Source organism: Anas acuta, chromosome 4 (assembly GCF_963932015.1).
Source record: "Anas acuta chromosome 4, bAnaAcu1.1, whole genome shotgun sequence".
Taxonomy (NCBI): Eukaryota; Metazoa; Chordata; class Aves; order Anseriformes; family Anatidae; genus Anas; species Anas acuta.
Genome location: NC_088982.1, coordinates 58663187 through 58679286, shown reverse-complemented (window position 1 = coordinate 58679286; position 16100 = coordinate 58663187). Strand labels below are relative to the sequence as shown.

Sequence of the window (16100 nt, the reverse complement as noted above, 5' to 3'; positions counted from 1 at the left end):
TGTTGTGCAGAGATGGAGCAGAGTGTGCTAACATGATGGTTTCCCCAGTGGTATAACTGGGACTGAATGATTCAGACAATTTCCTTCCCACCACGCTAGGCAGAGCTGAACTTAAAAATGTGTCAGTATATATTTATACTCTCTCTTTTCCAAGGGCAGAAGGGCTGTTTAAGTCTTCCACATCTGGCTGCTCTCTCCCACCCTTTTCCTGTGGGAAGTTCTTCTCTCACATCTTCGGCCACAGAGAAGGGGAAGACTAGCTGTGTGGGGGGACTACACAGCAACCCAAAGGTCAGTGGAATCTTCCTGGGAAAGCTGATTAAAAGTAGTGCTTTGCTCTGAAAAATGATTTTGTAAAAATTTCAGTCAGTTCTCTGAGTGATAGAGACATGCTGGATCACAGGAGCTAATTTAAGAAAGCTGGAGGGTCTTTCTGGTAGGTAGGAGCTGTAGGATGCAGTGTGAAACTGTACAGAACTGCAACTAATACCTTCGCTAAAAGTCGATGTAGGAGACTATTAATTAATGAAGAGCACTGCCATTGATGTAGAATTGCCTTTGGCATTGAAATGAACAAGCTGACTCAAACGTGTGGAGCAGCTCACATTTCTCACAATGTGACCACACAGCATAGTTGCCACTTAGTGCCAAAGAGACTGACCAGACTTTCAAAGATCAAGTTTGTATGTCAGGAAAAAACTAACAGCAGTGACACAAAGCTCGACTTGAATAGTTACCAGAATCCAGAATCAAAAACTTGTTTGTTAAAAGATAACCTGAGTATCTTTACATAAAGGTTCATTCTCAAGTATGAACTCTTTGTTCAGACATCCTGGAAGCTGAATGAGACAGCATCTGTATCTGGTTATTGGAGCTTTCTTTGCAAATCAAAGGCAGGATACTTTCTCCCAGCCTACACTGAAAATTTGGACTCTTCAAGACAGTTTAGTATCTGAGGCCCTTAAGTCATACTGTTCATACTGATGACTAAACTTGCAGAATTGATGCTGACAATGGCATCCTATAGCATCACTTCTGCAGTGCCCCATTTAACAAGGAGTTCCAGTTTAAGCTTTAGCATTTCACTTCTGCTGGAGCGTGTTACACTGTTCGCTTTTGGCTGGTCTCCTACCAGACAGACCTCCAGTGGCAGATGATCTTGTGCAGAACTCCATTGACTAATCCATACAATGCATACATGCATCAGTAATGCATGTGGTTTCTGAACTCAAGAAGCCCCTCTACACAGACTGCAAAACTTGCACCTGTTTCATGTCTAAGAAAGACTCAAAAACCAAAATCACAACCATCCTAATTTAAGGGATTACCTCCTCCTCTTCTAGCAAACAAATTAAAGTGTCACTTTGATGCACAGCTCATGTGGAAAACTAGAAGAGATGAAAAGAAGCCAACCCTCACAATCCCATAAAGCACATTTCATTCTTTAAATGTGCCAAAACTCACGTTGTCTGGTTCGGCTTCAGCAAGACACCTCATGTATCTTAGTGAGGCAACTCGTGATTCATTATGGCTAATCAAAACTTAAGTACTTAGGCAAATTCTGGCCCCAAAAGAGAATAAGTTGGGCCTGTGAACAGTAGTTGTGTACAGCAGACTGTAAAGCAGTGGTTAATATGTAAGCAACCTGCAGATAACTGTAAAAGAAAAAAAAAAAAAAGTATATTTTCTTTGCTGATGAGGCTGGGCAAGTTTCTTGGCATATGCACCTTCTACTTTTTAAAGTTTCATTGACACGGCCCCAGTTGCTCAACAGCTGAGACTTGCCATAGGTTGCTCGAGATACTTGCTGGTTACCTCAACATTGTTCGCTGGAAAACAGAAGATGATTGCAGCTTTCCTGCCACTCCCCCCTACACACCCCTTGGTACACCCCCTTGAAGTCTCAAATGGCAGGCCTGCTTTATGCAGCTGAAGATCAAGTCCTGCCAGAACTTTTTTTCTTACTGTTATGGAAAAGTAATAATTCATTTCTGACTCTACATAGCCAAGATCTCTAAAGAAAATAAACACCCAAACTGATGGAAAGAATAAAAATTGTCACCCAGTGTTCATGGAAATATTCTTCTAAATCTTCATACATATTTTTTTTCCTGCAAATGGGTAATTGGTTATTTATAGATATATACTAATTTTCTGTGATTTATCTAAATTCCTTGGTTTCTTTGTTGTTGTTCAGCCTAATATAATATAATGTTTTACATTTATTAACACAGATTAGAAATACTTCTTGGCTTTTTTTTTTTTTCCTTTGCAAACTTTTTTCCTCCATGTTTGTGTTTGAAAAGGTTAAAGGACAATCTGTCCTGCACAATAAGAGCCCTTATTTGTCTAGTGACTAAATGTATTCCAGTCAGCCAAATCGTGAAACTTCTGTTCTGCCAAATAATTCTGTCATGACCTGATGGGTATTAACCTGCTTGCGAGGGAAAATGCCTTCATTTTTATGATATTTGCATTCCTCACAAAATCACTGACTCTGAACATCGCTGTGAGCTAGGTGGAGAAGGGGGCTGTAGCCAACTTCCCTCCAGTCACCAGCCAGCACAGCTCCCAGTGACATTAAAAGCTCCACTAGGTACCTTTCTACAGAGAAAATTTCTCTGAAAACATTATTAATAGAATTAAGAGAATTAAGGCACCAGCAACCAAGGCTAAGTACACATAGTGAAGCTTATTGTATAAGTAGTGATACCTTTGGTGGGAATACTGGGTTGGTTGGAGAAATCTACTATTTCCCTCTCTTTACCCTCTTTGCTCCCTCACCTCTCTGCAGTTTTGAGCCTTTTTTTAGGATGTGCCTAAAAGTGTGGGCTGATATCTGGAGTTCTGCTATAAGTTACAATCAGTGTTGTGAACCCTACCTAAGAGCTTGTCAGACTCCAAAAGTCAGGATAGTTGTTTAAAACTCATTAGTTTCTTCCATGTTAAATTTTACATTAACATTACCTATTTTCAGAGCTTTGTTTTCTAAGCCTCACCTGGATCAAGGTTCCTTTCCTGCACTATCATGTACATGGGTGACCACCCTGTTCATTCGCATTGACTGCCTATTAGTTTTCCATACTTCTATCTAGTTATTTGATTTGGTGAAAAACATCTAACAACAGTGGCCTGACCCACTAACCAAGTCTAACTTATTCCATCATGCCAAAGTATTATAGCATCTGACTTCTGATACATGATGTAGTACTGTCACACTTACTACACCTTTCACATTTACAAATCCAGTTACTCTAAGAGTTACTCTTCAATAGCATTCAGAATGTTTTATGCAATGCAGACAATTTATTGTTAAGACCCATAGTCAAAGCTGTTGTCTTGCAGACATGGCAAGGGCAGGAGCAAGAAATACTTTTCTTGTGGCAAATGTTTTGGTTGAATGTTTCCCACTAGTAACATGGTTTCCCTGAAAAATTGATGAGCATCATGAAAAAAATCTTTGCTGCACTGCTCGTGTTAATGAAGACAGGCTGATGCCATTCCACACTTACCTGAGATATCTAGAAAAGGGAAGAAGAGAGATTCTGCTGAGAAGCATAGTAAAAGTAGTCCAACTACATAGAAGCACAGCACCACTGTTTAAGAGAATGGTCCACAATCTATTTTTCCTCAGATAAATCAATCATTCTGAGCCATGAATTTACTTTTATAGTGTTAAGTCATTAAAGTCACTCCCCAGATATGCTTCTGCTCTTTTTCTTTCATCAGATTGATCCTCTGCATGATTAGGCAGTATCAGAGTTACAGATACTTGTCTCAGATTGACAGTTCTAAATGAGTTCTCCTGTAGAAGTGGAAAGGTAAAGCCCAGCCAAGTTTAAAACAGAATTTGATCTACTTTTGAAAGAAGCCATATGATATCCCAGTCTTTGCAAGGACAGCAGAGGTATTTCCATGCTGCAGTCCAGGCAGTATCTGACAGTGTAGCGATGGCAGCAGTGATAGAACTCATTGACCTGGATTAATTCTTGTCTGTCTACCTGCAGTAATAGTGGTATGGGGCTCGTTGCTGACTCCAAACATGCCAGGAAGCTTTAGTAAATAAACAGAAAATTCTTGGGTGTGTTTGTAGTCAGTACCGATCTCCCTGGCTGTACTAGTTTCTGGTCTAGCCTGTTTAAAGCTAGACTGTGAGGATGTTTGTGAGGTGCAGTTGTGCATTTGACTCTAGGATATACACATTCCCAGAGAGGCTGTGAAAGCAGAAAACCAGATCTACTGCTCTTTGCTTTAATTACAGGATACATTAATACGCAATAAACATTTGAATCAGGACTGATATATTTACATATGGCCAGCCATAAATCGAAGGCTGTCACTCTGACAGGGAGCTGTTCCAATGGCAGGCAATTTGTTCTGTCTGCGCAGTCACTGGGAAAGGACTTTCCTCTGAAGGAAAGCTGTGGCTGTGGAGGACTACCAGACCTCCCAGAAACATGCATGCTGAGTTTCATGACACTCTGCTGCTTTTCATAAAAGCAGTTATGGTTTTGTCAACATTTCAAAGCTATCACAGAGAGAGAGAGAGCAGAGAAAGCCACTTCAGTTTTTAACAGAGCAACGCACTATAAGCAGGGCTGAGATAGGATCTGGTTATTCCTTGCGTTTTAGGTCATGGCATTTCAAAAACCCACTTATATTGGATGTAAATATTTAAGTTCACACTTTATAGGCAGTTTTGACAGTGGAAGGCACACATGACTGCTTCAGGTGGAATCTTCACAGAGGAAAAGTCCTTTGATCTAATAGCTGAAACTTAACCTGTTAATTACTTAACTGCAAGGATTATGGTTATTCATCATGAAAAGAACTACATTTACTACTCCTTGCCCAAAGGGCAAATGGCATTTAGACCTTAGAATGAAACAAAAGGGAATAATCTGCAATCTGAAATCTGCAAGTCCTCTTACAAAAACAAACAAACAAACCCAAAATATCTAGGCAATGTGAAACCGGTCCAGGCCTTCATGGACTTTGCCTGCATCCTTAGCATTAGCCTCTTCAGGGCCTCTTATGGATGTGGAGTGGGCAGAACCACAATAGGGCTGGTATAAAATCTGTTTGGAAGTAAGCTTGCTTATTTTTTGGTGAAGCACATGCAACATAATTACATTTACTGAGGATAGTTGATGATGCTGTGCTATTGTTGGTCTTTTTCATATATTTTCTGAAACGAATCTTAAGGACTGTTCATAGAAATTTACAGAGGAGTTTAGCCCATCTGTGAAATGCTGGTTATGTGTGATCCACTAATAGCACTAGGTCTGATTATATAAATATATCATATTTACCATGTTTATGCAGTATTTATATGGTATCAAGTAGTATATAAATGATACAATTTTTTTTTTGAAAGTTAGATCTATGCAGAAGGTTTAGGTTTAAAGATGTCATAAAAAAAAACACAAAGAAAATGAAGACTTTTATTCACAAGTCACTAGTTCTGTTGTCCACAGAATCACTGTTTTCTTAAAAACTACAGTAGGGTTATGCATGGGTGTGTGTATAATGTATGCATACACATATGCACACACACCACATATACAGTGACAGAACATCACAGAAGAGAGACAAGCAGATCCACAGCCAAAATTTTAAGAAATATTCCCAACAATTTGGTGTGCAACAATTTGACTATGTATTGAAAATGAAAGGTCTTATATAAGTAGAATATATTCAGGGAGAGAGATTGTGATTGTAAGATTTATTCTGGTTATTCCTAATGTTAGTTATTCATAGCATTAGCTATTCTTAGCCTAAGACTATTCTTAGCCCTAAAATGAGTTTTTTTGGGATATTTGGCCCAGGGGAACAATCTGAATTATTTAAGCTGAAGCAGAGGGAGACACAAAAACTCCCCAACCTGTGGACAGATGGAGCTGCCACATCCCAGGCATCTCCAACAAAAATGACAAGGCTTATAGGAAGAAGCAGGCCAATTGATAACATCAGAATGAAAAGAAGCATTGTACATGTGTCAGGCCTGTTCTGTATCCCATCCTGTGGTGCTTTTTGCAGCTCTCAGACAAGTTTTGCCAGTGATGCATCTGAAAAGCAACATCCGAAGTGTGATATATGCAGAGAGCTGAAGTGGCTCTTTCCCCTCCATTCCCACTGCTCCCTGGAGCTTGGCCACAAAATCCCATGTGGTGCCGCACAGGTCATGCTCTCCTACCATGCATGCCTCAGAGCCAGCCTGGGATACACATCCAGCAAGTCATGAGGGCTGCTAGGCTCAAGCTATGAGGGCTGCTAGGCTCAAGCTGTGAGGGCTGCTAGGCTCGAGTCATGAGGGCTGCTAGGCTCTTCAGCGTTTTGCAGAGAGGACTTTCCTCTCGCTGCCTAACCAAGGGCTGGGGAGGCATCCCCTGACACTCTCCTCCCTTTAAAACCACGTGGAAAAAAAATAATGTTTCTGGCGACGGATCATTAGCCCCTGCAGCCGTCTTTCGGCGTGCTGCTAACAGGCAGAAGTCCAAAGAATTTAAGGCGAGAGATTGGGGCAGAAAACGCTGACAAGTGGCAGCAAGGCATGGAAAGGGGCTGCGGGCGGCGTGTAAGGGTGGCTGCGAGGTGCCAGCACCCAGTGAGGGCACCGGGGGGCTCGTAGCGTCCTGAGGCGAGGGCCTCCCCTCCTCACAGCCCGGAGAGAAAAAAAGGAAAAGCCCCTCGGGGGACCCCAGCCTCCCTGAGGCACCATGGCGCCGCTCGGGGAAGGGGGGGGACACCCACGCCACAGCCTGCCGAGGGGGAGAGGAGGAGGGAAGGGCGGGAAGGGGGTCGGCGGGGCGGGGAGGGGTGAGGCGGCCCCGCACGTGTGGGAAGGCCGGGCATGGCTGGGGGCTCTCTGCCGGGAGGAGCGAGCCGGCTCTCGCCGCTGAGGGAGCCCCGCCGCTGAGCCCGCACCTCCAGCGCAGCCCTGCCCGCCGCCGCCCGGCCCCGTAAGTGGCGCCCTTCGCCCCGCTCGGCGCCGGGACCTGGGGACGAAGGGGGGACCCCCGGGAGGCTCCAGTGGGCGGTGTTGGGGGGCTCCGGGTTGGGGAAGGCGGCCTCGCTGCTCGCCCGGGGGCTTTCAGCGAGCCCAAAGCCGCAGCGAGCTCGGTTCCTCAGGGTTGATTTTAAGGAGCTGTGTGGGGGGCGTGAGGTGGGCGCAGGTCTCTGCTGTGGAGCAAGGAAGGTTCTCTGCTGGCTGTGCGTGTTTAAATGTGCTTGAAGTCGGGTGGGCAGCGGGGCTCGCAGCTGGAGAAAGCCCGTCTCGGGAAGCGGTCTTGAAACTGCGCCCTGTCTGGAGCAGCAGCTCCAAATCCCCAATTTTAAGCAACTGGTTAGCCCTTGGCACTCACGGTGCGGTTTGGGTGGTTGAGTGCTGCGGGTCTGAGGCGAGCCTTCCCTCAGGGGGAACCCCATTAAGTGAACAAAATGAGGGCATGCGGGGTTTTGAGGGGCGCTTCTGCTGCCACCGAACACATCATTCCCCCGAAAGCAACCCAGCGGTGGAAGAGAGAGGAGTTTCCTAAAGCTTGGCCCAAGGCTGTGAGATTCCTTTCGGGACCGAAGGGTTGCTCCACGCTTTGTTTCAAGTGTATTAATAACTGACCTGTATTTATTTTAAAAGCTTTCAAACGCGTTTCTCTTTGTATTCTTCCTTATTAAAACCAAAACAAATGCGTTGGGAGGCATTCAGATGTTTCAGAAAGGGGAATGTTACACAAGGGACCGTGGCATTATAGAACCTGTTTATATTGAAACCAGCTGATGATCGTTTGATTATCCTAGAAAGACAAAATAAAACAAATTCTCTGAAACTTCATGTAGACATTGTGCAGGTTCAGTACACAGTGGGTCTTGGATCAGAATTTGGATTACATAGTGTGGAAAGCGTGTTGAGTTCTGGTTTGTGTCACCTAATGGCATTAAAACATTAAGATTAATAGTAAAATAGGCGTAAGGCCTGTGCAAAAACTAAACTTGCTTTCATTGACACCTGTGCTGCCAGATGCAAAGATACATGGTGCCTGCTCTGCCCCTGTGAGCAGATGTCCTTTGCTGCAGGTGGTTCCACTTGACTCTACCCCTGTCCACACATGATTCTTCTGATCCCCGCTGGGCTCTAATATAAACTGGGAAATGATTAAAACAACCCCACAGAGACATGCTGCTACACGTTGTGCTGAAGATTATCTATGGGTGGAATAGTCTTCAGTCTAACTGATGTTATTATTAGAATACAACTTGTAATTCTTCACACCTGGATGAAGACTGGGCACCTTGTGAAGTCTTAATGCAATGAAGGGTTGATCCTGAAGCTCAGTATGTTGGCTAGAGTGCATGCATAAATGGTCTGACTAAGACTCTGACCTCAGTAAAAATGTATTTGATGAACATGGAGCTGCTTCTAGCTTTGTACATATGTAGTGTAAATCAAAATCAGTTTGGACTTTTGTAATAAATTAATGTAATTAGCATATTTTCAACCTGTCTTTATATAATTCTAAGGGTTTTTTTTGTTTGTTTGTTTTTTTGTTTTTAAGTTCAAGGTTCTAGCTGAGAAGATACTTAAGGATGATAGTGAATTTGGAGTCAATGTGTTAAATTTTTTATGCCATCTATTAGCTGCTTTATGGGGATATTTACTAAATGAACGTATTAGCATAGTAAGTGGCAGTGAGTACAGAAAGACCAGTAAGATAACAGGGTAATAAAGGTTAAAAAGTTTAAAACCCTTTTTCACTTTCTAAATGTTTTGTCAACAATATATTTCGAAGGAGTGTTCTGTTTGTAAACCACTGGCTGCAGATGACTGTTACAGTGACTAAAACCAGCCAGAACTCCTGGGTAAGTATGTTGGGTACAAGAATAGATAGAGTAGAATTTCTCCAGGTGGAGATAAATTGCAAGAAACTCATGTATCTTAAGTAAAAAGATGTGAAACAATGATTTTACAAGGGTGGAGATCAAAAATGGGTCAGATTAATTCTGCAACTGTAGAAGAAAAAACAAACCATACAGCAGTTTAAGTGAATGTGGCCATTAACTTGCTTGTAAATGCACCTTGCTTCTACCTTTCAGCTAGCACTCACCGCAGATTAACTGAGAAAAGTTTTGACATTCGTGCATTGCAAAATAGAACGTGTTGAAAGGTACTATGAACATTTAGCTCCTCCTTTTGTGCCTTGCAGGTTTTTGTACGTTTTGCAGTGAGCTGTGTTAAGACAGAGGAGAATGAAGGGGAAAGACCATAAATGAACAAAAAAGAGTTTAAACTAAATCTTATTCCCTAATTTATACAGGTTTTAAGATGGTAAAGTTCTCTCAGCTTTGGTTATCTAACTTTGGATCACCTTCGTGCATATTGGTTCTGTAGGTATCATTTTGACCTCTGTCCATCATGTTGCAAGTATCATTCTAACAAACAAACAAACGTTTCCTGTTTTGTTGCTGTCCTGCTTTTAACCAGAATTCCCCCCTGGTCATAGGATGACATACTTTGGGGAATCTTTCTTTTACGTAGGTAATACTATGGAGGGCATTAACTTAAAACATAGGCTGGATGGTTTTAGCAGGCTACCACTCCTGTCTTTGACTTACTGTTTCATTTTGATACTGGAATGATCAGTTTTCTGCCACTTCTTTTCCCTTCTTCCCTCAGGTTTTTCATCAATGATATGTTTTAAACATATTCAATCAACTTTAAGTTGATACAAAGAGAAAGTCAATGGAAATAAAACATCAGGACGTGTCTGAGGGCAGGAGGGTGGGAGAAGCAAAGCAAAGCAGCAATAATGTTGCTGGAATGGGAACTTTGAATTCTGCAAAGAAGTAGCAAGCCTTTCTTTTTCCCCTTTTCCAGAGGAACAGCAGTTTGTGACCAAACTCAGTGAATGGTATATGTACATCAATGAGAAAGGTCTCTAGGTGATGTGCTCAAGGGAGAAGGAAGGGGTTCTTCAGTGTTGCAGCCCTTTGTCCCCAGATTTCTTGCCTTTCTTTCCAATACTGTCAACATCTGTAGATCTTAATTCTGTCATGTCCCAGACAGGTAAAGATCAATTAATGTCATACAGCCAAAGATGTAGAAAAGTTTGCACTGCCATTTGTATGCATATTTGTGACTTTAAATCAGAACTTCAGCTATTCACGTTAGCTTTTTATGTAGTAAGACCATGAAAATATTTTTTTACGCTGCTGAAATTCTTAGAAAGAATCTAAAAATAATTGGTGTCAGGTTTCAGTGTCTGAAATTTTCATGTACTGGAAAGTGCCTGCCTTCATGACACCTTTTGTGATTTATCACATCACCTTTGATCACATGTGGTGCTCATTTGCTGTCACAATACAATTCTGATCCTTGGTCTTGTCAATTCTTCGACCTCCTGTGCATTGTCCACTTGGGGTAAGAGTCATCCTCATTCCACTGGTTGAACTAGGTAGTAGCCAAACAATTTAGTATTGATAAGATAGGTGTCAGGGCTGTTGGAAGGAAACAGTTGAGCTTTCAGAAAATGACGAATGTGTATTCCTCCCTGCTGGGAAAAGCATTCATGTAAGTGATCTGCCACTACAAGTCTGTAGAGAATTTTAAAGGTTACTAGTAAAAGTGGCTTCTGGGATTGTGAAGTTTAGTCATTCCTGACAGTCATCCAAGAGCCACGATATTATCTCGCCTGATCTCAACAGTGTAATTTTTCTGTATAGATGTACTTTGAGGGGAAGATCACTTAGAAATGTGCCGAATGTTGTCATTGTCTTCACAAGTTCAATCAAAGGATTGCATATGTGTAGGATGAGAGATTTCACGATGTAACTAGGATACAGATGGAGGAATGTATCACATGCACTTGGCCATAGAATGAGTGGTTAGATCATTCTTGTTCTACACAGCTGGAAAAGAAATGCACGATTGCCTTGCATAAAGCATTCTGTTTGCAAGATGGCTATTGAAAATCTCTTGAGAGATCTTCAGATCTTGAGGGATCTTGAGAGAGATGTTGAGATATGATCTGCAGCAACTGTGTACACAGATATCCTTTAATTCTATCAATCTCACTTGACCATGAACCCCAGTAAAAATGAGGGTGGGGAGTTTTGGAGTGTTAAAGGTGGAGAGTCTGATGGCTGGTGTTGGGTTTAGATATTGGATGCAACTCAGGGAGAGGTTCTGCCGGAATAGCATGTGTAAAAGATTGTCATATCTGTATTTTACTTACTGTGGCTATTAAGACCCCATATGTGTGATAGTTTTGGGTGTGAACATATATATCATATCATATACATATCATAACATATATACACCCATCGTACCTTACAAAGAATTAAGCATCAAACTAGAGTAGAATATTACTGTAGTTAAATTTAAGGACAGAGGCCATCACAGAGTACCTGTCTATTCACATATCATAATAGAAACCTGGTAGAAGATCTAGCCTCTCAATATGTGGCAAGGAACTCATATTTTGTATGGTGTGGAATAGCAATGGGGTGGATCCCACAGCTCTGATAACAGCTGGATATCATGTGGAGTTATGGCTTCTAGAAACAGCATGGTGTTAAGGATGCAGGGCATAGGATGTGAGCTTGTTATGAAGAAATCTCAAATGTTTTGTCTGATTTCTTCTCCTAAACTTGAAGAATCCTTTATTGGGGTCTGAATGGCTGCATGCATCTGACAAGTAGAAGTAAACCAGCCACCCAGAAGAAAAAAAAGGAGGAAACAATCACACATAAACCATCACATTGTTGTTCTGGTTGTCCACAGGCTCCAGTTCTTCTTCCATGTGGCTTTTTCAGTTGCCTTCTCCTACAGCAGAGCTGCCCCAAAAAGACCTCTGTGCAGCTGCCAGGACAGGTCATGTTTGGTGCCTTCAGCTCCCAAGGACAACTCCTCTGAAATGCAGTGGAGTGCAAGCGGCAGCTGCTGCTTCTGATAAGTTATTAGAATGGACAGAGTCAGGGCTGGTGATTCAGTGCTGAGCTGTAGTCCCCTGTATCACTAATGGCAAGGTCGTCTTTGCCTCTCTGTGATGTATGGCTGGTCTCACTAAATCAGCTCATTTCTAAAAAATTATTTCATCCAATGTAATACCAGAAAGGGATGGTACTTGGGTAACCTCATTCAGTTGTGTTGGTTACTAGAATTTTGGTGAGCTGTAGGAAGGTCCTGCACTGGCAAAATCCAACTAAATATTCCTTCAGATTTTCTGCAGGGAATTTAAGAATAGTTTGTCAGTTTTGAGATAAGACTAAAGGAAAAGACAAACTACGCCAAGTTATTTTGCCACACTCTACTACTGTCTTCTGTGTATAATACGCAACATCTCTTCACCTGTGCTTCTTGCTTTTCAGAATGAAGTGTAATTTTCTGTGAAATATATGGAATAAATTTATGTTTCCTTTAAAGAGCGTTCTTCTTTGCGTGATTCTGTTTGGGGAGGAGGAGTTGGACTCTAATCTTTACTTTCTTTAGTGTTAAAACAATGAACTGTGTGGATAACCTGTTCTATAGCTGTGTGAATTCGTGTAGCTAATCCCTAGTCCTAGCCCATTTTGTTTGAGGTTAATTATTTCTTTGGCTGGATTTTGATTGCAAGCTGTTGGACAAGATGGGAAAGTGATTATGTTTATTTTATTTTGTTTGTGCAGTACCATGTGCATTGTGGTTATGGAATAATTAATAATTAATTCACAAGGAATTTCAAAGGGATTATTTATTGTCCTCTCTTCAGTTTCCTTAGATTGAGAAACATTTCCATATTAGTTAAGGAAAATGTAGCATTTGGTTATCATGAAGATATCTGATTACTCCCATGAGGACTGAAATTAATTCCTCTGAATTCAGTGTTTATGCATGATTTGGTATAATATGGATTTTATTCTGCCCTCGTATATTCTTGGACTATCGTGCAGTTGAGCCCAAACAATAGGATGTGACTTGCCACGAAATACTTTCAGCACTGTGAATGGGGTGAAAAAGCTTGTGGAAATATAGAATTAACATGAATGTCTGATTTGTTTCCAAGGTGCACCGCTTCAGTGGGCTTGCTAGAAGCAGTAGGTTGGATGACTAGGCTGTATTTTTGATCCTTGTAACACGAGCCTGACTTGTTGGGGTTTCAAGTTAACAGCAAGCAGCTGAAGGTAGCCAGTAGCAGAATTTCATTGCTTCCTTCTGCTGCTGAGAGGGAGAGCGTTCAGGGGTGGCACTGGAGAAATACGTAGCACGAAACGTCGCTTCTGTCATGTGGGAACTGTGGGCCAGCAAAAAATCTTAGGGCTATTTGCCATGGTAGTTACACAGCAACTCAGAAATCAAGAGGTGGTGTTATACCTGTGTTATACCTCACCAAATGGTGTCTGCACTCTTTCTGCACAGGGACTCGAGGAGGAGTGCGGGCAGGTGACGGGCAAGGAAGGTGGTTGTGCCATGGGACCAGGTCTCCTCTTGTCCATGGAGCTGGGAGCTTCCTTCAGGCAATTGGAAGAAGTTTTCAGGCGTTGAAAAGCAGATGCTTGTGTGTCATTTGGGGGAAAAAAAAAAAAAAAAAAAAGAACCCTTCTTGTTTGTCCCATGAAAGCACAACTTTAGTCATGCTGGTAGAGTCTGACACCGAAAAATGCCATAGATAACATATAGTAGCAAGTCGTTCTTGCTACGAGGTGGTCTGCTAGGCTGACTGTCCTCCAGCAGTGAGGTGTTCCCTGTCTGATTTTCACAAATCAGACGGAAGAAACTGTCTGTGAGGGAGAGATCAGCCCCGTAGCATGCTTTCCCTAAATGAAGGAAATCTGTTCTAATTGTTTCAACATTTATTCTTGGTGAGACACTGCTTCTGGGTATCCATTCCCAGATTGTTTGCAGTCTCCCATGCAACGTCCAACTATTAGAAATATTTTCTGTGACCGTTTTAATTTATTAGATGCATGTGCTTTATTTGGAGGCAACTAGTTTCAACATCAAACTTAATAACCTCATTTTGTATCTAATTGTCCCAGATATAAACTTTTACAAATCTTCCTGAAAGTCTGTAGTACTCTGCAAAGCCCTCTATGGTGTTTAATTGCCTATGTACTCCATTTCATTAGTTGTCTAAGTAAATAATTTTGATTTGTATTAAATAAGATTTTTTTTCTTTGACTGTTTTTCTGTCCTATGTGGTAACAGATGGGTTGCACTTAGTTCAATGAACCAGATGCAAAAAGAGCAGAATTTGCAGAAAAATAATGTCGATGTTGCATTTTTACCCCCACACAATAAGTTAAGTCAACCTTCTGATTATGTAAAGTGTATATTTGCACTATTTCATTGTTATTGATTAAAATGTACCCACTATGCTCTGGGAACCAGGTAGCCTTCCCCATCCTGATGTGCTCATAGGTGAAGTTTGTGCATTTCCTTCTGAAGCAGTGTCAGCAGAAGCAGCTCTTGTGCTCTGCTCCAGGCTGCTATCTCTTGTTCCTGCTTCAGTAAGCATCCCTCTGCACCTGCACAGCTCTTTGTGCTACTCTGCAATGAGCTTGGTTAGGAAGCCAGCTCATTTTCTTTTTTTCTTGGGATACTTTTGATCAAGGATTGGTTCCCTGTTCTACTTTATCACATGGCCACACACGTGGCTATGCAGCCACAACTAAGGGATGCAAGGGTGGATGGAGAGAAGAAAGTAAGCTGCTTCACTTGCACTGCATTGTGAGAAACTATCAAAAATTCCCCACATGGCTGTAAAACATGCAGTAAACTCTCTTATCCTCTCTGGTTTTTGTTTATCCTTCCTTTTAGACCACCTTTGGTCACAGGAGTGCTTTATCCCTCAAATTTAAGAGTTAGGTTTGGGCATTTGGAATCCTATTTTTCTTGTAACATAGGCACTCCTGTAAAATCTTAAAAATTATTCCATATTTTTTTCCCTTTGGACTGGAGCTTAAAAAAAAAATATCAAGAAGATGGCACTCACCAAGTGCATTTTTGCTGGTGATGTCTTTTATACTCACTTGCTAAATGACTTGTACATGAAACTGCTTTTATGAAGTATTTTGGATCATCCATACTTTGCATCTGTTACATCTTTACTATGTCGTTCCATTACTGCATATTTGACCTGTTCCTGATCTATGTTTGGCATTGTAAATAGGGAATATTTCCATAGGAACCAGCAAAACAACCCAAAAACCACTCTCTCAACTCTTATTTGCATTTATTGGCAGAGTATTGCAGGCTATCAGAATTCTTTAAAGTGATCTCATGTTGCCTGTTTATGAGAACATGTCACATTACCGTCTATTTGTCCAAACAACTGCCTAATGGTTGTTACAGATATCTCCTCCTGTGGAAGGTGGGTGAGTATTGTAACTATCTTCCTTTAATATATCTCGGGGAATGTTGAAAACCACAGTATTTTAGCGCGTCTGAAACCTAGCTGATAAAGGCGTGGGTTTCAATGTACCATGTTTTGTAAGGATCTGCTAACAAGCACTGCTGATAACATGCAGTCAGGCAATGGGATTATTTAATTGCAGCTGTTTGCAGATGGCAGAAAGGCAGCAGAAATACAGGGCAATGTGACTGGTGCTCACAGCATTCCCCTGAGAGACAGCTCGGGGTTGGAAGTGGTGGCTGGAAGGAAGGCTGGAACTTGCGAGCAAAGCAGCTCACTGTTTGGAGTTTGACTTCTACCATGCCAAGGGAAACAGGAGTCTGGCAACACACAGCGGGGCATTTGGGATATGCAACACTGGGTTTCTCAACTTTGCTGGGTGCAAACCCTTAGAAACAAATCATCTGAGTTGAAAGGCAAAATCAATGGTTGGTGGAGCATCTATCTCCTTAGGGAGGCAAGCTTGCAAGTGCTGCACATAGATTCTTCCTCTGATGGTAAGCAAACTTCTTGAAAAGTTCACCAGAAGTCTGAAGGAGGACCTCAAGCAGTGGTATATAGCGACTTTATTCACTACTTCCATTAAGTGCCATTTTCATAGGCAGCTGACATAACTGCTGGCTTAACAGTGGAAAACATTTGCGTTTCTCCTAGCAAATTTGGCAAGCAGGATTTCAAGAATAACAACAAAAAGTTCTCCACAAAACTCGACCG

General features: G+C 41.8%; 1 protein-coding gene across 2 annotated transcripts in view; it reads left to right on the top strand.

Annotated features, from left to right (window-relative positions):
* Positions 1 to 6823: 6823 nt before the first annotated feature.
* The window catches only part of SLC7A2 (solute carrier family 7 member 2), a 51434-nt gene continuing 42157 nt past the window's right edge, over positions 6824 to 16100 (top strand). The window contains exon 1 of one of the 2 annotated variants that reach the window (XM_068681486.1): positions 6824 to 6962. The gene's annotated coding sequence lies outside the window, so the exon portion shown is untranslated. The remainder of the gene's footprint in view (positions 6963 to 16100) is intronic. The other variant, XM_068681484.1, reaches the window with a different exon arrangement.